Source organism: Pelodiscus sinensis, chromosome 8 (assembly GCF_049634645.1).
Source record: "Pelodiscus sinensis isolate JC-2024 chromosome 8, ASM4963464v1, whole genome shotgun sequence".
In the NCBI taxonomy this organism is placed as follows: Eukaryota; Metazoa; Chordata; order Testudines; family Trionychidae; genus Pelodiscus; species Pelodiscus sinensis.
Window position 1 is genome coordinate 68,722,668 of NC_134718.1, and position 27,643 is coordinate 68,750,310.

The window sequence follows — 27,643 nt, forward strand, 5'->3', positions numbered from 1 at the left end:
CCGCGGCACATCCAGACTGCCCGGATCAGCTGACAAACAGCTGATCAGCTGTTTGTCAGCAGAGCGGGGCAGCCATTTAAATTTAAATGAAGACGCGATTATTTTAATCGCGGCTTCATTTCCCTTTCTCGAATACACAAATCTACATGTCTTCGTCGACGGAGGCATGTAGTTTAGATGTACCCCAAGAGACTTCAGTAGAACCACTTGCAGAACGAGGTTCTATTCAACGTGATGAAGGATGTTGGAATCTATCCCATAGTCACTGAAATGAAGGGTTTGATTTTCCAAATTGTTCGGGTCTCATAATGGATCATGACACAATGTTAGCTGTCCTGCGTGTGGTTTTGTTGTACTCTGAATTAGTTTATCAACTCTGCGGATCATCCACCTGAACAATTATCCTTACATTTTCCAATCTTATCGGGCTGTCAGCAACATAATGCAACTGGGATTATTTGTGTGGAGCGTACTATAGGATCAAAAGCAGTGTCCATTTTAATGGTGTGTGCCTCAGGAACTGCCTCCCCTCCCCCAAAATAACAACTGGATATTTTTTTCATGAGAGTATCAGGTTTGGCAGACGCTAGTGGTATGGAAATAGGATGTCTCCCTCTACTGCCAAGTCAATCAATTTAAGATACAGACATGCTCAGAGACCACACACTGATAGTGCCTCTGGGTGTACGGTGTGAAAATGAAGAGATTTTGTCCTCAGAGTGCTGACCTGTTGCAATACATGTACCTCTCACATCCAGCTGCTGACCTCCAGAACCAAATAATTTCTAGATGAAAGGGCATTATGAGATCCGAGAAAGTCAGCAGCTCATGAAGGTTTCTGGCTTTCACATGGACATGTGCACCAGAATTCAGTTGACATGAAATTTGGGAACATTTTCCCCCAAGTGCTGTCCATTATGAATGCTTTGACTGGCTGGCATAGCTAATATAAAATGTGACTTTTGATGTGGTTGACTCCTTGCACTAAAATATTCTCGGAGCAGATGGTGCACCCTGCATATTCTTCTGGATTTGCACCTCTTTGCTTAGTTAATTCCTCTTCTATGTTCGTGACACATTTGACCTTTATCCAGGTGCTAGTGTGATCGCACACATTTATGATGTAGTGTCTCCTTCTTGAGAAATTTGTAGCCTGCCTGCATCAGAAATCACTTTTTTATTTGTGGCTTCCTAAAAATGGGGCCAGGGCTTGGTTGCGCTGTATGCTGATGCTTCTTTGGTCCAAGTTTCCAGCTGGGTTTGTGCCATTTCATGTGCTTTAATGATGTCTGTGGATTATTTAAGTTCCAAAAATCAAAACAGAACTCCTGACTTTTATTTAAAATAAAACAGTTACAGTTTTTAAATAGTAGTCTATGTACTTCTCCTATTATCTGACAAAAATCAGAGATTCAAATGTAAGGAAAAGTATACTACTTTGAGGAGTGTCCCTGTTGGGGGTCCATTTCATGTGTTTCTATGCCCTGTGCCTTTGATCAAAGATTTGTGGCCAGTCTTCTGCATATCCCACACACATCCTTCTTGATCCTTGATTAGTGATGTTAAAAATAGTGTAACACGATAATCATATAACTGTTAAATATCCTGCTGGTGACACGGTTAACCCTTACTGTTACTACAGCCTGCTGTGGGCTCTGAGGTAGGAGCTGGAAGAGTCAGTCTGGCACGTGCCTGGTTCCCCCAGCAGCTGCCCCCGTTCCCAAGCTGTCCCCCACTATGGCTCTGAATTAGGAACTGGCTGGCTCCCTGAGTGTCCTGGCTCCCTGCTGTCAGCCAAGCTGGGACCTAGAGCTTGCTGGGAGTGAGCTAGCCTGCCTTCTGGCTCTGTATTTACTTACAGAGCCACATCAGGGGGTGGGGCTCCTGTTAACGGGTAGCATTAACTGATTATCTGCTTATCGATTAACTGATTAACCGATTACACGTTAACATCCCTATCCTTGACCCATGTTGAACTTATATGGAGCTATGCAAACCACCCTCAATTCCTTCTCTGTCTCCTTTACCCTGATGGAATCATGCCCATTCTCCGATGATTAGCTTTTTCTCCTACAGTTACTTACTGTGATGTGTTGGACCCCACTTTTGGGGTGCCACCAGATGTGTTGGGGTACCACTGAACCCACAAACCCTGGGGAACCTTTCAACTAGGTCGCCATGCCAAGCCCTCAAGCCCCTTTTCAGCGCAAACCCGGGAAAGACCCTACCTTGCTGCAGACACAGACTGTAGCAGGGGCCAGTAATGATTTTTGCCTGGGGGCCACTTCAAAAATTTGTGAAGTAGCCCTGGGCCACCCCAGAAGGGGCGTGGCCTAAACAGGAAGGGGCATGGCCTAAACAGGAAGGGGCAGGGCTGCCCCACCCCCAGACCATAATTGGTCTGGGGATGAGGGAGCCCTCTTGGCCCTCCCTTCCCACCAGGCACCCATGCCCTGGAAGAGGCGTGGCAGGCTCCCCCATCCCCAGGGCAATCAGGGCCTGGGGTGGGGGAGCGCGGGAAACCTCCTCCTGTCTTGCGAGGAGCACATGGTACTTTGAAGTGCTGCGGGCTCCTTGCAGGGCCAGGGCAGGGTGAAGGAAGCTTTACGCAGCTCCCCCACGCCCTGATTGGCCTGGGAGCAGGGGAGCCTCCTCCACTCTTCTCCCCACCTCCCTGCCCTGCAAGCAGCATGCTGTGCTTCAAAGTGCCACATGCTCCTTGCAGGGCAGGAGGAGCCTTCAGGTACTCCCCCACCCCCAGGTCCTAATTGGCCTGGGGGCAGGGGAGCAGCAGGGCCTCCACAGGCTGAATCCACCCATTTGGCGGGCCGGATCCGGCCCGTGGAGGCCGTTTTGCCCACCCCTGAACTGTAGTCAGATCTGTGGGACAGGGTTTTAGCTTGGTGTTTACCCAGCACTCTGGTGCACACACCATCTGGAGTGTGAACCCCTCATTCCACGAGGAGTAACGGTAGTTCGGACTAGGAAGCCTAGTCCGAACTACCTAGTTCGTGCTGCGTGTAGCTGCGCGGCACGGGGTTCGAGTTCAAACGAGCAGGGATTTAAAAATGGCAGCGCCCAGTTTATGCAAATGAAGCCCGGGAAATTCAAATCCCGGGGTTCATTAGCAAGTGCGGTATGCCTACATTACCCCGCTAGTTCGAACTAGCGGGGTAGTGTAGACATACCCGGAGTTTCTTTTTAAATCTCAGAAGTACCAGAAGAGTCAGAGGTTGCCATAGCTGGCTATGGAACAGTAGAAGGGGGTAGGCCCATGCTCTGAGATGGCACCAAGAATTGTCTCTCTTAAGCTGCTTGGCTGGCTGGTTTTGGCCCACATGGTCAGGATCTAAGGCTATGTCAAGACTATGCTCTATTTTCAAAAGAGGATATGCAAATTACGTGGGAATTCGCATATCTTCTTCCGATCTCACTTTCGAAAGTGGCGCTTTCAAAAATGAAAGTAGTCTGGATGCAGTTTTGTCAGGAAAAAAAAACCCTTTTTCGAAAAAAACCCGCTCTTCCTTAAATGAGGGTTACGCGTTTTTTTTTCTTTTCCGAAAATGGGGGTTTTCCCCTGAAAAAAACACATCCAGACTACTTTCACTTTCGAAAGTGAGATTGGAAGAAGATATGCAAATGCCTGTGGAATTTGCATATCATCTTTCAAAAATACAACATAGTTTAGACGTACACTGAGCGCCCTGTGGAGTCAGGAAGGTATTTTTTCCCCTATCCTGTCCCTGGTCAGACTTGCAGTGAGCGTGGGAGGTTTTTGCCTTCCTCTGTATTGTGTGGATGTGGGTCTCTTCCTGGGGTTCTCTGAATACAGTTTACATAAGCATTTGCTTTCCATTGCAGGGGTGTTTGGCCTTGGGGCACTTCAGTCCCTCTTATTCTCTCCCCGTAGCACAGAATAACCTGTCTCCCATCGGTTCTGATGCTTTGGTCTACTTTTGTTGTTGGATTTTATTAGTGGGTGCTAGGTGGTATTGGTGGCCTGGCTAGCAAATTTGGTGATCCCTTCTGGCTTTAACCTCTATGGTTATGACACTCTTTATCCATTGATCTTGGATTGGTGGCTTTTATTTCCACTACATTACTTTTAGGCAACACCGGCCCTGATGGAGACAGAAGGAATAGGCACAGGGAAGGGGAGAGAACTAGTGCAGCCGCAGGAGCCTAGTGAAAGATGTTGTAGATCTGAAGATGGTTTGGTTTCTGCAGAGCTGTGTGTTATTGAATCTAAAGAATGAGGATGGGTAGGCTCTTATTACTGACAGCCACGTAAGTCTAGTCTCAGCAGGATTGGACCCCAGGAACAATACAAGGTATTTTTTGATGATATCTGATTTCGGGGCTATGAGAAGTCCTTTGTCTGTTTTGCAGGCCAAGATGGAAGTGATAACTTTTGAAGTACCAAGAATCAAAGTGTATTTATATGCGCATTGCAATTGAAACTCGTGGGTTTGGGTTTCTGTGCTTGTTTATTTATATTTTCGGGTGGGAAGCGTAGGGTGTATGTAAAGAAAATAAAAAAGGTAATGGGAGAAAAAGGCAGTTTGAGAGACATTTAGTGCTGATGAATAATTCAATTTGATTTACTATAGAAATGAAAGAGAATGGCACTGGGCTTTTTTTCTTACTGTAAAAGAGAGAACTGCAGTTTAGCTTTAACAGCTAAGGATAGTTTGCAGGCAGTTTATGCTGCTTATTTTTATTCTAGGTCAAGTCATCAGCATTTAAAAGCAGTTTAAACCCTGCATTCATAGTACACTGTGCTTCTTTTTTTTAAAAAAAGAGAAAAAAACTGAAATATATTCAATTCATTAAATAAATATTTTGCCTAATTGCAAAGCAAACCTTCCCCAAAAATGTAGAATATCAATGGGGCTCTTATGCAAAAGAAAGTCAGCGTGGCCATGAAGAAGAAGAAAAGAAGCAGCATTGTTATCTGATAGAGAAATGTTTTGATTGGGAAAAAGAAGTTTTCCACTTGTCAATTTCAATCTATTTCCTATTTATGAAAATTTGAAATGATCAGCAAAAACTCCAGGGGGAAACGGGCATGGGTGAGAAAAGAAAAGAAAAGAAAAGAAAAGAAAAGAAAAGAAAAGAAAAGAAAAGAAAAGAAAAGACCTGATAATCAAGGCTTGATTTTTTTCCACTGAAGAAAATTGCCATGTTTTGTTTCTAATAGCTTTATTGAAAAATCAAAACTTCTTAGTAGAAGGCTAGTCCCCGGACACACCCTTTCTGCCCAAAACTCTGCCCCTTCTGGGGCCTGGAGCCAAGCTCCTCCTCCCCCACTACCCCAGGCCCAGGAAGTCTCACCAGCCCTCAGAGACTTATGGGTAATAATAACGCCTAGCTCTTAGACCACTTTTCATCAGTAGATCTCAAAGCACTTTACAAAGGAGGTCAGTATCAGTATCCCCACGTTACAGATGGGGAAACTGAGGCATAGGAAGGAAAATGATTTGCCCAAAGTCACCCAGAAAGCAATGGCAGAGCGGAGAATTGAATCCACATCTCCTGACTCTCTCAGTCCAGCGCTCTAACTATTAGACAACTCTGTCTTTCCTGCCAATCTGAAACACTAGAATTTTAGGACCAGATTAAAAAAAACAGTTAGCTGCATGACCACCGGAGCAAAACATACACGCAATCTCCTACTGAATCTGTGTATGGAATTAGCAAGGTTGCATAAGCAAATTAGTTAATGGATTGTGGAAATTGCGACCATACTTACATAACATGCACAAAACTGATGCATGAACGTATTCTCTCATTTAATAATAATACATGAGTAACTAATCCCATAGTTATTTGTGTTCCTGCGGAGATCAGCTCACAGTAGCCCAGGTGATATTCTGGTATGATGAGAAATGTTCTAGGGAGATATAGGACAGTGACGAACTAAAGTCTGTCCTACAACTGATGCTTTGCAGGTTGGTGGAACTGGGAGGAGATGGGTGGGAGGGTCCTGATAACAGTGGGAATCTCCTCCCTGCCTTTTCACAGGATCAACTGAGGATAACTTTCCCTGGAGGTGTGCCTACATGCATGCGCACACACAGGCACACACACAGAGGAAACACAACATACGATCCATGCACATCAGACATCGATGGCCAGTGGTATTATGCCGTCCTGTAGGCATCACCTGCAGTTAGGGACTTTTAACTGAGCATGCAGTTCATGATTAACTTCTCTGCTTTGCAGAAGGTTGATGACAGACATCTGAAGCTTAATCTCATGCACAGCAAGTGTGATCTTGTTTGCATAAGTGCACAGTAAAAAGTGATGTGCAGGGGAACGTGAGCCTGCATTAATGGGAGCATGGTTGAATGTCAGCCAAATTACTCACTCCGGTAGCATAGCTAAGTGCTTCATTAATAGCAGGATGACGCTCAAGCCTATGTAGCCTCAGGCATATCCAGACTTGCCTACACAATGTACCTTATTCACCTGGTCCCATGAAAATAGAGCTGGCCAGGAATCTTTTATTGAAAAATTCTTTCAATGGGAAGTGTGAGTTTCCACAAATTGCTTCCCCCCCCACACACACACACTGAAAAATGCTGATTTTTGTTGACATGCTTAAAATTGTTCATCGAGGAAAACCTAAGTGTTTTGTTTCATGTTGAGTCAACCTTAATCTGTGTCTGTTTGAGCAGCTGTGGTGCCTTTTGGGAATAAGACCATATCTTTGGTGTATCATGGGAGATGTAGTCCACTTGGGAAGCCTGGGCACTAAGGAGCCATATGCTGGCACAAGGCACCCAAACTACAACTCCCATGAGGCACCATGATGGCTCAGGAAGACAATGTAACATTGAACTGAAGTTCGCTGTTTTAACATTTTTGAACTAATTTTTTGAACTTTAATTTAGAGCTGGATAGGGAACAGATGTGCTGAGTACAAATGCAAAAGATCTTCGGCTAGAATTCATGGATTCCCAAACTGGGGAGCGTGAAGAACTTCCGGCCCCACACACCCCCGTCAATCCCACCCCAAGTTTTGCTGCTATTTTTTTGGGAGGGGGTCGTGAGGGTTTCTCAAAAAATCAAAAAGGGGGCGTGATGCTGAAAAGTTTAGGAACCCCTGGACTAGATGAACCTTTGGTCTGACCCAGTATGGCCATTCTTATGTTCTTATGAGGATCTTGAAAAAAAAACTTGTTCTGAAAAATTAATCTCCCTTTTTTTTTTTTTGCAAAGTTATAAAAGGTCTCAGGCCAGTGGAAACATCTGAGAATTTTGAAACACTTTATTTTGATTTTGACCATTTTTATTCTCTTTTCAGAAACTATATTCTTGCAATTAGTAGCTTACCTTTCAAAGCAAAATTTCATTCTGAACCAGAAAAAGAGCTTCTTTTTTTTCAATGCAAAAATATCAAAATGGAACAATTCAGCAATTTCAGTTTTTCTCAAATTCCAACTTGAAAGTTTGGTTAAAACTGACACTTGTGCAAAGTTTTGCATTTGATGAATTGGCATTATCTGCCAACAAGAAGTTTGGTAATTTTTTTTTCTAAAAACATGACTTTTCCCTTGTGAAATATGTTGACTGGAAACAAAAGCCAAAATGTTGGAATTTCCTGCAGGAGGAAAAAAAATCCAACTTTTGATTAGTAGTAGTTGGGCATGAGGGAATGGGCTGCATGGGCTTTGATGCTAGCCACGGTTGACAACTTACCCGCCCCCCGCCCCCGGTTTCATCAGGAACCTTGGAGAATCAAATTCGTTCTCCCAGATGCTACTGAAGCAAAATGGGGAGATTTTGCTTCAAATCCAGCAGTGCAATGAGGCTATGGCAGGTTCCCTGCCTGCCCTGGCTCCGTACCACTCCCAAAAGTGACTGGAATGTCTCTGTGGCCCTTGGTAGGAGGTCAGGAGGTATCCAGGTGCTGTGCCCATCCCAAGTGCCAATCCAAAGCTCCTATCCACTGGCAAATGGGAGCTGCTTGAGTAGTGCCTGCAGGCAGAGCAGTGCATGGAGCTGTATATCCCCTACGAAGGGCTGCTTGGCAGCTTCTGGGAACAGTGCAGAGACAAGGAAGGTTGGGAGCCTGTTTTATCCCTGCTGCGCCGACACCCAGGGTAAGCACTGCCTGAGCAGAGCCTGCGCCCCTCCTCCCTCCAGCACGCCCACTCCATGCCCCAGCCCGGTGAAAGTGAGTGAGGGTAGGAGAGTGAGTGATGGAGGGAGGGGACAATGGAGTGTGCAGGGTGGGGTTTAAGAGAAGGGGCGGGGCAGGGTCTTGGGGAATGGGTGGGGCAGGAGGCGGGGCCAGGATATTTGGGTTTGTGTGATTAGACAGTTGCAACCCTAGAGTTGCAGTGCTGCTAAAGTTTGGCCCATCCCCCACCTTGCAGATGAGGCGAGATCAGCCGATGGGCCAAATTCGATTGCTGTTTTAACCTACCGTGCTCCCTTTCAGCACTCCCCAGTGTAAAACCAGTTCCAGTGCCCCTGGGCTTAGATGCTTGCTGCACTTATCATGAAACACAGCAGCCCTGCCCTACCTGCTCTGCAGTGCCTGGAGGGTTTGCAGGATCAGCACTCCCTACCTTAACAGGTTTTGTGTGTGCAGCTTATGTAGGGGGGTTGAGGCAGCTCTCAGAATATGGCCAAAAAAACGCTACACAGGCTTTCTAACTACTAGACCCCAGTCTGGAAAGCTGGCTGCATCCCCCAAGCCCACCTGACATTAAAGGAAATCCCCCACATATTTTGTCTGGGGGTGGTAGCAGTGTGCTGGGCCAAGAGCACCTAATTAACTCCTGCCCTGTTGGCCTCAATCAAGGTGGGAGATTTGCAACACCTGTAGCCTGGCAAGCCATGGGTTATGGAGGCTGTGAAGGAGCCAAGATTGAGGGGTGGGAGGCAGTGAGGAAGCAGGAGGCCTCCTAGCTGAGGACTGACTCTGCCTGGAAGAGGGGAAAACACCCCGTGAAGACTACATGTAGCTTGGCACTGGTGGGACGGACTAAGGTGAATAAAGACCCAGGTGTTGCACACCTTGGAGATCTCTCTGAATCTGATTTGGGAGGGCAAAGTATCCAAGAAGCATGGGGGGAGGTCTGTTGATTTACTCCGTTACCAGGATCCAACACAATGTTTTGTTTCTTTCTCCCCCTCCACCCCTATTTTGGCAAGGGAAAAAAATCAAATCCAGTTAGAACTGATCTAGTATGTTCAGAGTTAGTTGGTTCAGCCTCTGAATCCCCCCAAAAATTATTTTCTCAGCTCCTCACATACCTACAGGTCCAGAGATGGAGGTAATGGTCTGTCCCGCAAATTCTGTCCCCCAAGTTTCCCCTCTTTCTGGTTCAAATAAGATCTGCCACCCTCACCCCTCTATCTGCACTATCCCATGGGCTTAAATGTTTTAGCAGGTCTCCTGTTGTACTAGAATGGGATGGATTAGCAAGCTCTGCATTGATTGCTTAAGTGATCAAGGCCAATGCAACTTCTTTGCCATTCGGCGTTTCAAACATTGCTGCCGCCGTTTGAGCTGAGTAGCAGATGTGGCCACCGAAAATCATCCTCTTTAATTGGTGCCTCTTTCCCTGTCAGGCGTGGAGTCCCTTGTCACTTGCCGATTGGATGTGAGCAATCGCTTTGCTTTCTGTGCACACTGGAAGAAAGAAAGAGAAAAAGAATAGGGAAGGAAAAAACTCAGCTCTGTTGACTCCAGGGTGTCTGTCTCTTCTTAGCGAGATTGCTATCAAGGAACAAGAGTTATTGCCTTTCCATCTAGTTCTTCCCTAGCAAAATGTTCTGGTTCATTTCATAGTGATATTTTCTTAGCCTTTTCAAAGGTCTGCTTGGAATTTTAACATGGCAAGAACACCAGATAGTATGTTTCCTTACCACAAGTAAATTAAAACAAGGGCCCTGTGTTCATTCTTAGAAGCGAATATGTGACCGTTTTTGCAACCTAAAATTGCTTTAATAATTTTTTTTAAATTTGAGGCCATTCAAGAAAGATGGGCTCATTGAAAAAGAGAGAGGCTAGGAATCTCTCAGTGGAACCTTTTATTGGGTTAGCACCATCAAAGCTAAGAGGTCTATAATCATAAACTGCAATTCATGCAGTGCAATCGCATCTGGTAGGCGATCATACTGAGATCATTCTGAGCGGATTTTTATTTTGGGTTGTTCTAAGTAGAGTCTCCAGGGGTATGTCTAGACTACAGGCTTTTGGCGATAGAAGCTTTGTCGACAGATACTGTCTTTCGATTTACTTTCGGAAGGACGTGATTGCAGTGTGGACATAACTCAGGTTTTGTTGGAGAAATGGCTGCTTTTCTGACAAAACTCTGTAGTGTAGACATACTGCTACAGGACCACTCTTTTTTTACGGGGTTTTTTTAAGTTACAGACTAACATGGCTTCCCCTTTGAGACTTTTAATAATATCCAACTTGATAAAACTGATAGAAAGTAAATGCCTATGAAACCCACAGACCTTCTGGATGTGGTTTATTGTCCCATGTAGTGGCACTTATTCTTTATCTCTTAGGCTATTTTTACAATGCAGGGTTCTTGCGCAAGAACTTTTTGTGCAAGAGGTCTTGTGCAAGAGTGCGTCCACTCTGCCATGAGCTTTTTGCGCAAGAGCATCCATGGCAGTGTGGATGTTCTCTTGCGCAAGAAACCTCTGATGGCCATTTTAGCTATAGGGTTTCTTGCTCAAGAAACCCCTGTTGCCCGTCCACAATGCCTTCTTGCGCAAGAGCTCTTGTGCAAAAAGGCTTATTCCTCACAGAAAGAGGAATAAGTCTTGTGCAAAAAGCTCTATGTTCTTACAATTTATTGTACTTTTTCTTGAGCAAGAATGGGCTTGTAGTGTGGACGCTCTGCAAGTCTTTGCGCAAAAACTCTGCAGTGTAGACATAGCCTAAGTGGTCTAAGTTTGCTCTTGGGCCTTAGGTGAGAGCCAGCTGGCTTTTAGCTCAAGTGATAGAGGCTCATACACTAAGCTCCAGAAATCCCAGGTTTGGTTCCACCTGTTGTCATTACAACGAATTTTAGTGCAGTTTGGAAAATGTTTTCTTGCTCCTCCTCTGAGAATTTCTGCTTTTCAGCCAAAACAATTTGAAAATTGAAATATGGCCAGAATCTGGAACGTTTGGTTTGGAAATGCTGTTGTGATGCCTTATGTGAGCTGTAATTCCATTATTCTTTGTATGCCAGCACCCTAAATGGGCTACATCTCCATGGCGTATTGTGGGCTGGCCTCCCTCCTTGGGGGCATGTGGTGCATCATGGGAGATGAAGTCTGGCTGGTGAGCTTGTGCTACATGAGCAGGGCTTGACAAACAGCAGCGAAATCTACTCACCAGCCCCGCACTGCGCATGCGCCAGACCTGCATTGCACATGCACGCACCGCCGGTGAACGGGGCGACTGGCTGAAAGTTACCTGCCACGGGCAAGTAGATTGACTGATTTGTTGAGCCCTGTACATGGGGAACATTATGAACTGCTGTAACAACATAGGCAAACAGAAATAATGTCGGTTTTGGCTGAAAAACAAAAACATTTTGCTCCAGGGGCATCTGCTTTTCTGATGAAAAACCAAAATGTCCTGTGGAAAGCAGCAGAATATCATTCAGCCAAAAATCCAATTTTCTGTCAGAAAAAAAAAGGAAAAAAGAAAGAAGAAGAAAAACAAAGACAAAAACCCAGTTTTGACAGGGTATGGGGGATCAAAACAGTGCAGCTGCATTGGTACAGCTATGCCACTGCACACCGGTAGGTGTAGACTGTCAGTCCCCGTAATACACGAGGTTCGAAGGGATGCCGGAAAGGATGAGACCACAACGGGGGGTTTCAAAAAGCACAAACTGATTTTATTTTGATGGCGCCAGACAATCATCAGAACAAAAATTAAACAGATTGCCAGACAACACAAAACAATTCCCTGAGGCTTTTCTAAATCACAATAATTTCCAATAACTGCCCAGGGGTTAGGAACAGTTGAATTAACACTGGTATTGTCCATAGGGCTGATTATTTACACAACTTTATACAAGGAAACAGTAAAAAACCTAAACCACAACTATTTATAAACTAACTTAGTAACTTTTTAGCCACTGTCACTTGGCAAGCAATAAGGACAACTAAAAAATCAATTAGGATAGGGATGATGGTGGTGGGGGGGTGTTATACCAGTTCTGGAGACAGCAGGAACACAAGTACCGGTCACACGCTCATAAACTGTCTCCACTCGGGTCGACCAACTCGGAGTACGCTCAGTAAGACTCAAGAGCGGGGGGTGCAAGGCGTCTGGGTGATCAGGCCAGGCGTTCACTCAATGCGAATCCCCAGTGAGAGAGGGGCTGCCTGCCTGTTTTATTGCCTGTGAACTTATCACCCCATAGGTTGGTTTTTGCAGTGGGTGGAGTAGCAGGCCTGAGCACAAGTCAGCCCATTGGCTGATCTTTCACTGCAATGGGTGGAGCGAGCAGGGGAAGATTATTAATTTACATGCCCTTATATGGAAACCACTCCACCTCACAGACAGAGCCCCCTATACCAGCCTCAGAGGTATTACAAGCTATGGCTCCCTGTGACGGGCAGCCATTTCTGATGTTCTGTCTCGGACATAGACATGCCTCAGTTTCCCAGACCTGAGGAAGAGCCCTATAGATCGACAGCTTCTCTCTCACACCAGCGGTCAGGGCTCCAATAAAAGATACTATCTCACCCACCGAGTCTCTCTGAGGTACTTGCAGGGGACTTTCAAGGAAGCATTGGATCCTCTGAAAGACTTGAACTAGCCACTGACTGTGCATCCACACACAAGTGAGGAATTTCTACCCCCTCACCCCAACCATATTACCAAGGCATAAGGTCCAGGTGCATAGAGTAAGCAAAGCAATGCCTGCCAGGGCTGCTACTACTAATGAAGAATGCAGCCCTTTGCGCTCGGGGCTAAGTGTAAGATTGAAAATTTATCCCTACCTAAAAACAAAGGGAACTTTTTCCCTATGGCTGCATCTACACAGCAGGGCTTATCTCGAAATGAGTGATGCAAATTGAGCTACGTCAGCTGCGAAGCTTATTTCGAAATAGCGTATTTCAAAACTGGGAGTGTCTACACAGCACTTATTTCAAAATAGAGCACTCTTTCTCCAACTTCCCTTACTCCTCGTACAGTTAGGCTGTGTCTACACTGGCCACTTATTCTGGAAAATCAGCTGCTTTTCTGGAATAACTTGCCAGCTGTCTACACTGGCCCCTTGAATTTCCGGAAAAGCACTGACGATCTAATGTAAAATCATCAGTGCTTTTCCGGAAAAACTATGCTGCTCCCGTTCGGGCAAAAGTCCTTTTCCGGAAAACTGTTCCGGAAAAGGGCCAGTGTAGACAGCAGAGATTTCTTTTCTGCAAAAAAGCCCCGATCGTGAAAATGACGATCGGGGCTTTTTTGCGGAAAAGCGCGTCTAGATTGGCCACAGACGCTTTTCCGCAAAAAGTGCTTTTCCGGAAAAGCATCCTGCCAATGTAGATGCGCTTTTTCCGAAAATGCTTTTAACGGAAAACTTTTCCGTTATAAGCATTTCCGGAAAATCATGCCAGTGTAGACGTAGCCTTAGGGTTACAGGAGTCGGAGTAAGAAGTCCTGCAGCTTGACAGTACTTTGACATTATTTAGAAATAACTGCCTGCTTTGTAGATGTGGACTAACAATAGCACAACTACTTCACAAGGAGTATTATGAAGCTAAATACACGAAAGATTGTGAGGTAATCAGATACTATGGTGATAGCCATATAGGTATTAAAAAAGGCAAGGTATCTCACTTTTGAATTCCAAGTCCTTTTACTACTCTTTCCCCCTCCTTTTAGGTGCGTAAGAAATTCTAGGAAGGTTTCGTTCTCAGGTATTGGGTCTATAGCCAGAGCCCCTGTCATTGCTCCTTCCCCACTCTGGCATGATAAATGCAGAAGTGAGGGCCAGCAAAAGTACTCCAAACCTTATCTACCAGGCTTTGGTATAAAACTTTCCCCCAAAATCTTAACAACCTAGATTTTGGGAATAAAATCTCTGCTGTCACCACCCAAATATGCTAAAGAAATCAGGGAGAGACTACTTGGGAAATCTCACCCCTAAAGTACAAATCAGGACACAAAAATTAACCAATACCAGGTTAATAAAAATAAAAAAAATAACTTTTATTATCACCACAATATTTCTGTTGTAAGCATAATGACTAGATGGAACAGTAACAAAATAATATACTCATGGAGGAGAAATTTACCATGGGCCAGGAACTTAATTACAAAGGCGAGCAAAACCCATTTTTAAATGCACAGGCATCAGATCCTGTTTCCCAAACCGTAAAGCAATAAAACCTAATGGATTTATCTAAACTCTATCCTACTTACAGACTTTGAAGAGTATTTTCTTAGAGGGAGACATCCTGTCCCCTTCAATAGCTGGAGAGAAAACTGCCCAGAGACCGAAGGAGGGAAACCCAAAAATTCCTTTGTCCTAGTTTGAAATTCCTACCTACATTCCCATTGGCCACTCCACCTGGCTAGGTGTAGTTAACCCCTTAGTCTCCAGGCTGCTGGCCATCTCTCGTGATCATGACAGCCCCTGTGCCTAAACCTTCAAACGCATCATTGATTGATTAACATTGTAACAGTAAATATGAGGATGATAATGCTTGACAACAGGGAGCCCGCTATCCAGACATCACAACTGATGCTTTCCAAGAATCTTCAGGGGCGTGTCTCTGTAGGCAAGAGGTGCTTAGTCATTTGGGGTATGTCTACACTACCGCCCTAGTTCGAACTAGGGTGGTAATGTAGGCAACTGGAGTTGCAAATGAAGCCAGGGATTTGAATTTCCCGGGCTTCATTTGCATAAAGCCAGGCGCTGCCATTTTTAAATGTCCGCTAGTGCGGACTCCGTGCCGTGCGGCTACACGCGGCATGGACTAGGTAGTTCGGACTAGGCTTCCTAGTCCTAACTACCGTTACTCCTCGTTTCAAGTGACGGTAGTTCGGACTAGGAAGCCTAGTGCGAACTACCTAGTCCGTGCCGCGTGTAGCCGCACGGTACGGAGTCCGCACTAGTGGACATTTAAAAATGGCGGCGCCCGGCTTTATGCAAATGAAGCCCGGGAAATTCAAATCCCGGGCTTCATTTGCAACTCCGGTTGCCTGCATTACCACCCTAGTTCAAACTAGGGTGGTAGTGTAGACATACCCTTGGATATGAAAAGGCCCACGAAACATGTTTCCAGCAACACACCTCACATGGCCACAAAGCAGAAGGAAGACAAAGGCTGACTTTAAGTAAGATCAGCAGTCATATGGGGTGATAGTGTCTTTGCTGCACTTTTAGCCGAAACTTCAAAGGCATAGACAGAACACAGCCATTGTCTGCTATCCTTCAGGTACTGGGGTCTTATTCTCCCGTCTTGGGGCACCGATAAGATTGGAATCATTGTGCTTTTCATTATAATGCACTTTGACTTGCAGATGCCTTTTTTTTTTCTGTTGAACGGTTTGGAAGTGAAAATTGCTCCAGGGAAACAGAAGATGTAATTGACGTGCAGTTCCCATCACAGTCCTGCCCTTTATTTTTAAGGGATGAGTTATGCAGCGGGGTTACAAGTGTGCACTATTTATAAAGGAAATTGATCAAATGGAACAAAGGTAGGGATTTTGTGTTCAACTCCTATTCACGATATGGAGCTTCCATTTAGAACAGACTTGGTTATTGGAAAACCTTGATTTTTTTCCCCCCATCTACCTAGCACCATCCATTGTTGTTACAATAGTCATCTCTTGTTACCTGCTGTTTTAACGACAGGATTGATTAAATCCAGCACTTCTGTAAGTGACTATTGGATAGAGTAGCGATTCAGTGGAACTGGGTTCTGTTCTTGGCTTTGATACTGCCCTGCAGAGCAACCTTGGGCAAGTCACTTTACTTCTTTGTGCCTCCATTTCCCTATCTGGCGAGCAACATCGGTTAATGTCAGCTGTTAGGGAGACTGAAAGCTACTCGGCTTCAGAGATGCCCCTAACTTATGTCTCTGGGCGAGGAACACGATCAGGCGTTCTCTGTGTGTCCCAAGCAACAACTTTATTGTCTTTCGCTTAGTCTTCAGTATTGGAGAGGGGGAAAGCTATGTTGGAATTAACCCTACATTCCCTGAGGACAATGTAATTTCTCTACACCCTGTTTAGTGCACCTGTTTTATACCTGAGTCCTTCCTGGGATGACTAGATGCATTAAACATCATTCTCCTGCCCTCCTTTAGGGGAAAAAAAATTAGCTCAGAGTTGTTTTGGTGTTAAGGCTTATGTCGTCAGTGCCACATTGTTACTTTCAGTAGCTCTAGCATTGAGGCCTTCTGTGCTTCTCCAAGACTGACTTGTATAGGAGGTACTAAAATGCTTCCCTTACATGATTTGTGCCCAGATGTTGTAAGGGCAGCTGGATGCTTTCCAGTTCTGTGGCAATTATCTGCCCCCAAGAAGTCTATGTCTACCCTACAGGGTTTCTGTGCAAAACAGCTGTTTTTGCACAAAAACCCGTGGCGTGTCCACATCTCAAGTGCATTTTTGCGCAAGAAAATTTACAGTAAAATGGCAGACCAGAGGGCTTTTTGCAGTGTAGGTATACCTCTTTCTACGAGAAATAACTCCTTTTTGGGCAAGAGTTCTTGCGCAAAAAGGTGTGTGTGGATGCTCAACAGTGGTTTCTTGCACAAAAAGAGCCTATCAGAAAAAGCACAGGTGCTCTGATGGCCATTCTGTGAATGGCCATCAGAGTTTTCTTGTGCAAGAGCATCCATGCAGTGTGATGCACTTTTGAGGTGTGGACGTGCTTTTGTGCAAGAAGTTTTTGCGGAAGATCTCTTCTGCAGAAAGCTTCTTGCACAAAAACCCTGCAGTGTAGACAAAGCTGAAGAGTAGGCAGGATTTAATGTTGAAGAACCAGAAGTCTTTAGCTTTTTTTCTTTCTCATTCTTTTCCTCCCTCTGTTCCAAAGCAGGCAAGGGGATGTGTTAAAGGACAATTCCATTGGCCCTGGTCTACACTATGGAGTTATTTTGAAATAACCCCCCTTATTTTGAAATAATAAGCAGAGTTTCCACGCTACCAAGCCTGTTGTTTCGAAATAATGGGTAGGTTATTTTTAAATCTGGGCTCTTGTTTTCCTTGAGAAATAAGCTTCTTTCGAAATAGTTGTTCTGGGAGTTATTTCAAATGTAGTTCTTTTGAAGTAATTCCCTAGTGTAGTTATGGCCTTGCAGTCCTATCATGGGTATGTAGGTTGAGAACTATTCTCTAAGAAATTCCTCCATGAATTTTCAACTGCTCTTTGCTTTTGGATGTCTCTCTTGTTTTATTTCAATGAGGTTACGAATCCAAAAGCCTTATGTCCTCTTGATCCACTGCTACTGCATCAACTATTTGAGAACAATTGGCAGCCAACACAATTTAGAGCAGTCTTTAGGCTGATCTGCATTAAATCAGGGAGCTGGATGAGATCAGGGGACACTTTGCTCCTCTCTGTCCTGAGCTGTGCTGTTGTATATAACCCACGCACCTTCTCTGTGTGGCTCACTGTCCCATGTAGAATAGTAATAGAAATGTACTGTCCCATGTAGTGGCACTCAGCCCACCTATAGAGAAAACGAATGAGTTTGCTCTACAATCTTAGCAGAGAGCCAGCTGGCTTTTAGCTCATTCACGCACTAAGCTCCAGACGTCCCAGGTTTGGTTCCGCCTGTTGCTGTGACAAGGTGTGATCTCTGGCTGTGACCAGTGTTAGGAAGCCAAAGACTGAAGAGGCGATGGATGCTAAATTAACCTTTCATCTATCAGGGCAATACCTCCTGGTCAGGGTTAAGGACCATGTTGAGGTGCGGCTTGTGCTGATCTTATGCTGTAGGTAACTAGAGAAGTTCAGTCTCCTGGACTATAATTTTAGAACCTAGTTTTGTGTGTTTATTAGTCAAGAAAGTTAACCCTGGGAAGTCACAGCACATATTCTAAGTATGTTTTGAAATGGCAGGGCAGTTTTTCCAGGCATTGATGTAACCAAACCAACCTTGTACCATACTCATTACTGCAAGATTCTTTTGACCTGTACACATTTGCTGGTTTTCCACTAACTGGTAGCAATACCTTTTGTAAAATAATGTGTGTTTGAGTGAGATAACAGTTTTGTTTAAAAGGGGGAATCTCCCTTTTGTCACAGACTGGCTATTTCCCATTTCCTTTAACAATCCGATGCATTTTTAGCAACTGCTAGGGATTTTCATCTGAGCCCTCCTCTTTTCCCTGAAAGAAAATAGTTTTTTTAACGTATTAACAAAATCAACACATTCTGCGTAATATATTGGCCCAGTGAGATCAGACCTTTAACAAGCATTTATATCCCAACTCTGAAATGTGCACTTTATATTGCTTATTATTCCTGGGTACTCGTTAAGGGACTACCATCCTAAATCTTTTCCCATAAGCAAATAACACATTTGAATGCGACGTTCAAGCAACATCCTTACATGACAACACTTGTGGGGGAGTTTAAGGAGAAAGAATGAAGAAGTTATTAACAGCTGTAAGTTCCAACCTTGAATTATTGACATGTGACATTACAACCTTATGGTTGCGATCTCTAGACATCTCAGAAAATATGACCTTTTGCATTACGATTGGTCTTGAGATGCCTTACAAACAACTGCCACTGGTGTAGTCTGTTGTTGTTTGAACAAAAAAGGAACTGTGAGTAACTGAAGAACTTCATTATACGTTCAGGCAAATCTCTGCAAGACATAGGAGAGCTAATGGATTGTGGGTGGTGCGGCTTCTTTTGAGATCGGGTGAAACCAGTAGAAATGTTGGGTTGTAACTGATTTGCTATTGTAACAGGAGTTAGTTGACTTACCACTTAAAAAAAAAAAGCAGACCGAAAATATGCATGTAGAAATATAATAAATGCAGAAAGTTGCTCTATAGAGGTCAGCAAGAGAGGCTGATTGGTTCATTTAGTTATGTGTGTTTATGGAAAAATGGGACCTAAATTCCATCCCCGTTGTTATTCATCTGCTTTGCTAGGTCATGTCTTATGAGACAGAGGAAGAAGGTGGAACCAGATTTAGGCCTGAGACAATGTCATTGACTGAAATGCTTTTGCATCTCATCACACCGAGGCTCGGCTGGACTCATTTTCTCTCGACTACTGTAAAGGAGCAGTAATAGACAACCTAATTCTGGCATCCATACAGCTCATAAAAAGTGTTCCTTGGTTTATGACTGAGCCAAGTTCATACCTGATTTAACTCCATGGATGTTAATGAAGTGACACTATTATTGGACCTGATCCAGTATATCCATTTCTCTATACTGCGGTACGTTATTTTGTGGAGCGTTACAGTAGAAAACAGAGGGTTTGTTACACACAGCTTGTGGAGTCCTTATGGTCTGAAGAAAACAGTTACCGGTACACAGAGGAACACGCCGTTGTGAGGAACAGTAGGTATGCTTCCTCATTAAGTGCCATTTTCTCCCTCCGCGCTCGCTACGACATGCCTTAGAATTCTTTAGCACGCTGGGAAAACCAGACTGTTGAGACCTGCAGGCAAAGTTCTACCCTCTGTCCTGAGCCAAGGATCCACTGAAGTTACACATGCCATGGAAGGCAGAATATGCAATAGAATTGCACCCGGAAAGATGGATTTTGACCCGATCCTTTATTGTTAAAGAGAGCAAGTTGGTGATTGAAACTCAGAATAGACCTGAACCTTCTGAAATTCATCTGCCCCTTTGTCAGAGGAGGAGGACACATTAGATTTAGGGGGTTAAGAGTCAGGAATGAATCAGAATCTTGATAACTTCCATCCCTGGCTGTGTGTGCACAAGCAAAGTCCCATAAGCCCCTTCTGTATAGGGTATATAAAAATACTTGCCTGACTCATAGAGGTGTTAAGCTTGGGGGGAGAAGGGATAGCTCAGTGGTTTGAGCATTGGCCTGCTAAATCTAGGGTTGTGAGCTCAATCCTTATAGAGGCCATTTGAGGTAAAAATTTGTCAGGGATGGTACTTGGTCCTGCTATGAAGGTAGGGCACTGGACTTAAGGTCCCTTCCAGTTCTAGGAAATAGGCACTCTCCATTAATTTAATTTACCAATTAATGTTTTTAACTTACTTTTGGGCTCTGCACATGAAAGGGGCTTACATGCTCTCTCCTTTTGTGTCAGGATGAGTTTCACTTTGAAGACGCATCACCATCTGATGAAGCGTGTTTTGCCGACGAAAGCTCATGATGCTATATATTTTTGTTAGTCTTTAAGGGCATGTCTACGCTAGGAAACTATTTCAGAATAACTAACATTGATTTAATAACTCCCAATTTAACAACATTGAAATAGCATGTCCTCACTACGGGGAAGACTCAAAATTAGTCCAAGGCAGGCTCTGTTAATGTGGTCATGCTACCTCAACTTAGAGCCCCAGAAAGCACTGGGGACTACGGTAATTAGTTCGAATTACTCTGGGGTATCGTTATTTTGAAATAGTGGCACCGGAGCATCCACATGATTGCTATTTCAAAATAAGTCTTTTGAAATTAGTGCTATTCCTCGAGTAAAGCAAGAGTACAGATTTCAAAATAAGTGGTCTGTTGTTTCTAAATAATGGTGTGGACGCTCTGTTTATAAATTCGACCTACCGGGGGTTATTGTTGTTTTTAAAGATGCAATTCCCTTCCCTTTGATTCCCCTCTCCCCCGAACTCTCTTACTCAAGGACATCTCTCTTATCTTGGTTGAACTTGCCTCATGGCCATGCAATACCATTCAGTAATTCTGTCAAGTGGTATCTTTGCCTTGTGACAGAGTGTTAAAGAGTGATTTATTGCTTGAATACGCATTGCTTTCACGAAAGCGATTTGTTTAAACAACAGTAAAGCGCTAAATAAATTATTCATTGCATGCTAATTTTTCACTTTTATGTGCGGTAGTAAGTTTCAGAATAAGCAGTCTGTGAAGCATTATATATCTCACATTCATCCTGGGTGATTTTTCCCTGCTAGTCTCTTTTGCAAGGAAGGTCTTTTTCTTCAACCTTTATCCATGCTCCTGGCTTTGCAGTATTTTTTTCCCCCATTGCTTCTACAGAATGGATCAAATGAATTATGTCTGGTGCTTGTGGTAGGGGGTTTGATTGCCGGCATGGGAGATGCTACATGTTTGGAGTTTATGGGTGCTAAGAATTCCTTTAATAAATACTCTGGATTTTACTGTGAGGCACTGTCATTAATACACCCTGTAATGTATGATGCTCACAAATAGCGTGTACATTTTCAAAATGTCTCTCTCTACGATTTCCTATGGAGATTTGTGTGATATTTTCTTTATGCTGCTGGTGGCTAGGGGGGCATTCTGGTTTGCACATAAATCCAGAGGTTTGAATTGCTCCTCATAGGTGTGCTTTCACTTGAGGATGCAGACTTTCCAATTTTGCTTTGAAAATTTTGACTCAGGATATAAAATCTTCACTCCTCAGCAAAGACCCTTGACTTGCTGTCAAGAATGGGTTTGCATAACAGATCAGTTAGGAGACATAACAGCTTGGGTTTTTTTCTAATTGAACCTTTCACCCTTGCTGTGTATCCACGCTACAGAATCACCAGTAACTATATGTTGGGTTAAAGCTATTATTTATAGTGGATCTAATCAATAGATTTTAGAGGCATCTGTCTCTGACTCCATCTGTTTGTTCAAGAACTGCTCCTAAATGGTAACAGATAGGATCACAAAATTTGGTAGGCAGCTTCCTTTTACCCTAACTTAAAACAAGGCCAGGGTTTGGTTGTGGCAGGAAAATGGGATGTGCCTGGAATGGGATTGTGTCTTCTACCACTTGGAAAGGGAGGGGGCTGATTAGAGGGAAGTGACACTAAACAGTCACCACTGGGGGCAGCGAGCATGGGGTGGGGGGTAGCTATATGTCAGAGTGCCAACAGCTGCACCAGAAAGGGAGAAGCCAGCTGGGGACGGAGCTCTCTATCTTGCCGGGGATGGGGAAGGGAAGGGAATCTCCAGCATCCTCACTCTTGCCTCTGCCCACAGAATACCATCAGGACCAGACAGTGCAGTCCCTCCTCTGCCACATGCTGGGCCCACATGCAGCACCATTGGGCTGAGCAGTTTGGATGTGCCAGCAGGACTGCATAGCCTACCTGCTTCTCATCCTGGCCCTTGATCCAGGGAGTGCCGCTGGTGCTGGCTTGCGCCACCAAGAGGCCTCCCTGTTGCCTCCCCCTCTTCACTCCCTGGGAAAAGCCAGGGGAATGCCAGCAGGAGGCCTGCACATCCCCCAGCACATACCTGCCTCCGGACTGGACCTGGGCAATGCTGGGTGTGTCCTCTACTCTACTCTACTATATAATTTAGTGTTTGTTTGATCAAGACCTGCTCCTAAAGGATAAGAGCTAGGACTAGCAAATTTGATATACAGCTTCCTGTAATCATAACTGAAAGCAAGGTCAGGGTTTGGTTGTGCCAGGGAAATGTGATGTGCCTGGAATGGAATTGCATCTCAGAAAATGAAACAGAAAAGAGACAGAATCACCAAATCAAGTAGGCTACGTCTATACTGCAATGCTATTTTGGGATACTGGAGTATCCTGAAATAGCTATCCCGCGTCTTAAAGGTAAGCCTGTTATTTCAGGCTCACTCTTCTGACATCCCTGTAATCCTCATTGCACAAGGAGTAAGAGACAATTTGGAATAGTGCTTTATTTTGAAATGTGGCACTATGTAGAGAGAGCCAACGTATGAAATAAGCTATTTAGAAATAAGATTGGAATAAGATACGCAATTTTCGTCGCTCAGATTGTGCATCTTATTTTGAGTTATGGTGCAGTGTAGCTGCACCCGTACAGTCCTCGAAACGGACATAACTGAATGAATGTTGAAGGAGACTGAACCAAGATGAGCCAGAAAAATAAGATGAACCTCCAGTAGGATTGCTTCTCAATAAACCTTACAGAAAAGAGAAAATGGAGAAATTTGGAGCAGTGCTCTGTTTTGGCACAACTAAATCAATGCTTAACGTTTGAAAACTAGAAGAAAATATTATTGGAAACCAAATTTCCGATAGCTCTTTTTTTGTTAAACTCATGTCATTTGCTATGTTTTATAGAGATGAAATCAAAATCCATTTGGTGGAATTCCCATTTTAAAAAAGTACTAAAATTAACTTCATGAAAATAACATGATTTCCCAAAAATAATCATTTCACGAAAGTATGCACATTTATCCTTTAAAAAAAGATGTGTGGAGGACCCGAGAAATGCTGGGTAAGTCTGCTAGTAGAAGATAAGAGGAGAAATTTTGACCAATGTTTTCAGGCATCATCTCCCCTGCTCTGATTTTAATTCAGAAATAATCCCCCCAGATGCCCATGTTGTTATACAGTCAAATGACCAAACAGAAAGCTATATTCTCTTGATGCATATATTTAATGTTGATGCTAATGGGCATTACGCATCAAGAAAATAGACAGTTTGTGATAGATTCGACCCATTGAGACTTTGTCTTTGAAAAGCAGTCTGCTACATTCTTCACTACATTCACCTGAACAGCTCTATTGCATTATTATGCTTCAAGCAGACAGACAGACATCTACAATCTGTCTTTCCTTCATCCCCAAATATGACATTCTGCCTGTGAAACAAAAGCTATAGTACTTTTACTTTGGACATCCAAGGGTCTCTGTGTCTGGCCCTCATAGCAGAGAGTATCCTGGGGTCTTTCCTTTTTATTGCTTTTCTCACACTCCTTTGTTCATTGTTTGTAGTACACAACGAGCGTTGGTCAGGAATTTTTCAAACCCGTTTTTGTGTTGGAATATGCTGATTCATGAAAATCAGCACATTTTGCTGTAATGTACCAAACTCGCCAACATTGTAGGCGAGAGGTTTCTCAGGTCCAAGATGGAATTTCTGGTCAAAAGTAGTAAGAGTGGGTGAGCCACAAATACCCTTGTGGTTGGGGCCCTTGGTGGAGTTGTAGGCATCCTAGGTTCAAATCCTGCACTGCTATTTCAAACAAGGGACTGGAGGCTGGGTTTTTTCCATCTGAAGTGAGTGCTTAGACAACAGGGCTATTCTGATCTCTCTCTGTCTGCTTTTTGTTTGTTTTCATTTCAAAACCTTCAAAAGGGCTCCCATTTATTCCACTGCAGAATGTGAAAAAATAGGTGGAATTCCACAAATTCACAGGAAAAGAAAGCAGTTTCTCACTGAACTGTACATAGAAGTTGCAATCATGCTTGGGGCCTCTGTGCTATGAATAGGGTTGCCAGATGGTTTCAACAAAAATACCAGACACACTTGACATTACATCACAATCTACATTACATCTTATTTAGAAAATACTGGACATTTCTATTTTCTCATTTCTATTTTCTCAATTTGTTTCCCAAACAGAAAGCTCAAATATTGGACTGTCCAGTTCAAAACCAGACACCTGGCAACCCTACCCATGCATTGTATGATCACACATTAATAATGGTCAGTCACACTTTATGTCTGTGTCTAGACTGGCAAGTTTTTCTGGAAAATCAGCCGCTTTTCCGGAAAAACTTGCCAGCTGCCTACACTGGCCGCTTGAATTTCCGGAAAAGCACTGATGATCTAATGTAAAATCATCAGTGCTTTTCCGGAAAAACGATGCTGCTCCCGTTAGGGCAAAAGTCTTTTTCTGAAAGACTTTTGCGCAAAAGGGCCAGTGTAGACAGCACAGTACTGTTTTCCGCAAAAAAGCCCCGATTGCGAAAATGGCGATCGGGGCTTTTTTGCAGAAAAATGCGTCTAGATTGGCCACGGACACTTTTCCGCAAAAAGTGCTTTTCCGGAAAAGCGTCCTGCCAATCTAGACGCGCTTTTCCAAAAATGCTTTTAACGGAAAACTTTTCCGTTAAAAGCATTTCCGGAAAATCATGCCAGTGTAGACGTAGCCTATAAGTATAGAACTCAGGTGCAGAGAGATGAAGAAACTCACCCAAAGAACATGCGTCAGAGCCAGGAATTAAACTCAGGTTTTCCGAGTCAGTCTAGTGTTTTAAGCACAAGACTATTCTATTTCATTTTGGATATGTGTACACTTCAAGCTGGGTATTTAATTACCAGCTCGAGGAGATATTTTACTTGCTCTATCTGTGATCGATCTGTCATACTAAACACAGTAAGGTAGCTGCAGCGGTATGAGAAGCCGGGGGTAGCCGCACTAAATATCTTTCTGAGGTTCTGGAAACATACTCAGGGAGCTAGTTCCTCCCATCCCTTGCATTGTCGGGGCTGCATTCAATTTTCAGTTCACAAACTGGATTGCAACTAACACAAGTATGTGTCCTAGAGCTGAGAATTACATACCTTGTTTGAAGTGCAGAGATTGCCACATAGAAGAAGAATGGTCTTGTGGTTAAAGTACTGAACCGACTGCTTTTCTTTCTGTGTCTTCTCCTGGTGGCTGGCATTTGCCTCTTAAGGAATGGAAGGTGGAAGGCTCGGTAAATCAGGGAGCATGGTCTTTTTAGGTGTTTGGACGCATCTGACACTGTGGGCCCCTGATTTTGACTGGATGACTGTTCTAAAAATATTAAATAAGAATATTGTGTTGGACAAAGTTTGCCCCAACAATTTGTGCAATGATGAGGCCATTGAGTTATGCCTCTTTAGCTACTCATGAGCAGAAGGTGGAAATCTTGGTTGAATTAGCTTCAGAAGGGTAGCTGTGTTAGTCGGTAACTGGAAAACACCCTACCACCAACAACAAATAGTCTTGCAGAACATTACAGCAGTGGTCTCTAAGGTTGCCAGATGGTTTCAACAAAACAGCAGACACACTTGACATTACATCACAATCTACTTTACATTTTATTTAGAAAATACCGGACTTTTCTATTTTCTCATTTCTATTTTCTCAATTTGTTTCCCGAACAGAAAGCTCAAATACTGGACTGTCCAGTTCAAAACCAGACACCTAGTGGTCTCCGACCTTTTGAACTACAAGATCACTTTTTCAGTTTTAGTGCAATGTAAGATCTACCTCAAACCCAAATATCCTTGTAGCAAAGGATTACTGCCCAGGGATTCACTCTGAGTCATCCCACCGCTGACACCATGTCATGGCTCATTTCCCCAACCTGGCACTCCGAGTGTATATATGGGGGCTGGCTAGCAGAACAAAACTGTGTAAGAATCTGTCTCTGTAACTCCCAGAGACAAACTTTTCCAGTCTCGGTTTCCCTGTGACCCCAAAAGAAAGAAAACTGATCACTGCCACTTCCAAGTGTAACTGAAAATATAAAATAAACCCTTTTCCAGGGAAGAAATCACTCAGAATCCCCTCCCTGAGCCAAAGCTCTCCCCTTTGCCCCAACTTCTGTGTTGCTATTAGTTGGGAAAACAAAAAGAGATAATCTGCAAGGTCAACGGGGTTCTGCTTCTCCTGGGTAACATAGTTCCACTTAGGCACGTAGGTTTAAATCAACCAATACTTGTTAACCAAAACAGAAAAAAAACCACTTTTTATTATTAAAACAAGACTACTGTTGCAAGCATAGTAAACAGCCATGACTGGCTGTTAAAAGCCATGGATTGAAATAGACACAGAGAGAATCCTGTGGTCAGATAAGTGTGTACCTATTCAATAAGCAGTACGCGTCCACATGAAGCATGTGTGCTTGGATTTAAATCTGTCCCATTACTCCCTGTCTCACTCCATCTCCATGGTGCAAGGCAGAGCCAGAAAATGTACAGCGGTGGAAGATGCTCAAACCCTGGGTTAGGTCATAGTGCAGCAGAATGCTACTTTGTTGCCATGGCAATCTCCCAGGAGTCACTGTGTGAGGGCATTGTTGTGGTGGATACCATGTGGGGAGGCTGCAATAGTAGCTAAGGGTGGATCTGACAGCAGGCCTGGCGGCACTGATACAACCAGATGGGAAGGGGCTCCCTGCACAGCCAAGGAGCCAAAGGCACCAGGATGCAAGGTGTGGGGGAGTCTGCTGTCTTCCTGGCCCAGTGGCGCACAGACCCTGGACAAAACTGCAAGGAGAAGTCCAGGGCTGTTGGATAGGCCACTCCACCGTTGAACACTTCTGGCCTGGAGATGGCTCCCATGCTCCTGACAGGTGACGGAGAGAAGGGGGGAAGGAGGCCATGACAGCAGAGCGACAGACATCAACATGCCCTACTGCAGGACCAGTTGTAATGGGTCCCTGCAGTCACAAGGTGCAGGGTGGAGAATGTGGTTACTGCAAGGAGGAGGACAAACTCTGGACATATCTAATTTACGAGACTTTGTGATATTCCATCACCTCCCAAAAGAGCCTCCAGTTGCCATTGCCAGCCACTGTTATTTGGGTGAGTAGATTTAATGCAAGATTTTCCAAAGGCAATAGTGATTTTTGGTTTCCCCAACTAGGGACTTCTTAAAGAGGCCTGATTTTAAGAAAGCACTGAGCACTCAGCCTCTGGAAATCTGGCCCTTTTAAGATGTACTTCTAACTGAGGAACCAGAATTCAAGATGTCCAAGCCAACTGCGCTTAGAAAGTGCTGGCAATTCTCCCAGACTTTGAAA

General features: G+C 44.1%; 1 protein-coding gene and 1 long non-coding RNA gene across 4 annotated transcripts in view; one reads left to right on the forward strand and one right to left on the reverse strand.

Annotated features, from left to right (window-relative positions):
• SORCS1 (sortilin related VPS10 domain containing receptor 1) overlaps positions 1-27,643 on the forward strand; it is a 477,135-nt gene that overhangs the window by 115,272 nt on the left and 334,220 nt on the right. The window lies entirely within an intron of this gene.
• Positions 9,337-26,838, reverse strand: LOC112547741 (uncharacterized). 2 transcript variants are annotated; one of them, XR_012905724.1, is made up of 3 exons: positions 26,703-26,838; positions 25,431-25,647; positions 9,337-9,649 (listed from the first exon to the last, which is right to left on the reverse strand). It is a non-coding gene; the product is annotated as an uncharacterized LOC112547741 (long non-coding RNA). The 2 variants fall into 2 exon arrangements; XR_012905725.1 differs by lacking the exon at positions 9,337-9,649 and adding an exon at positions 22,838-23,037.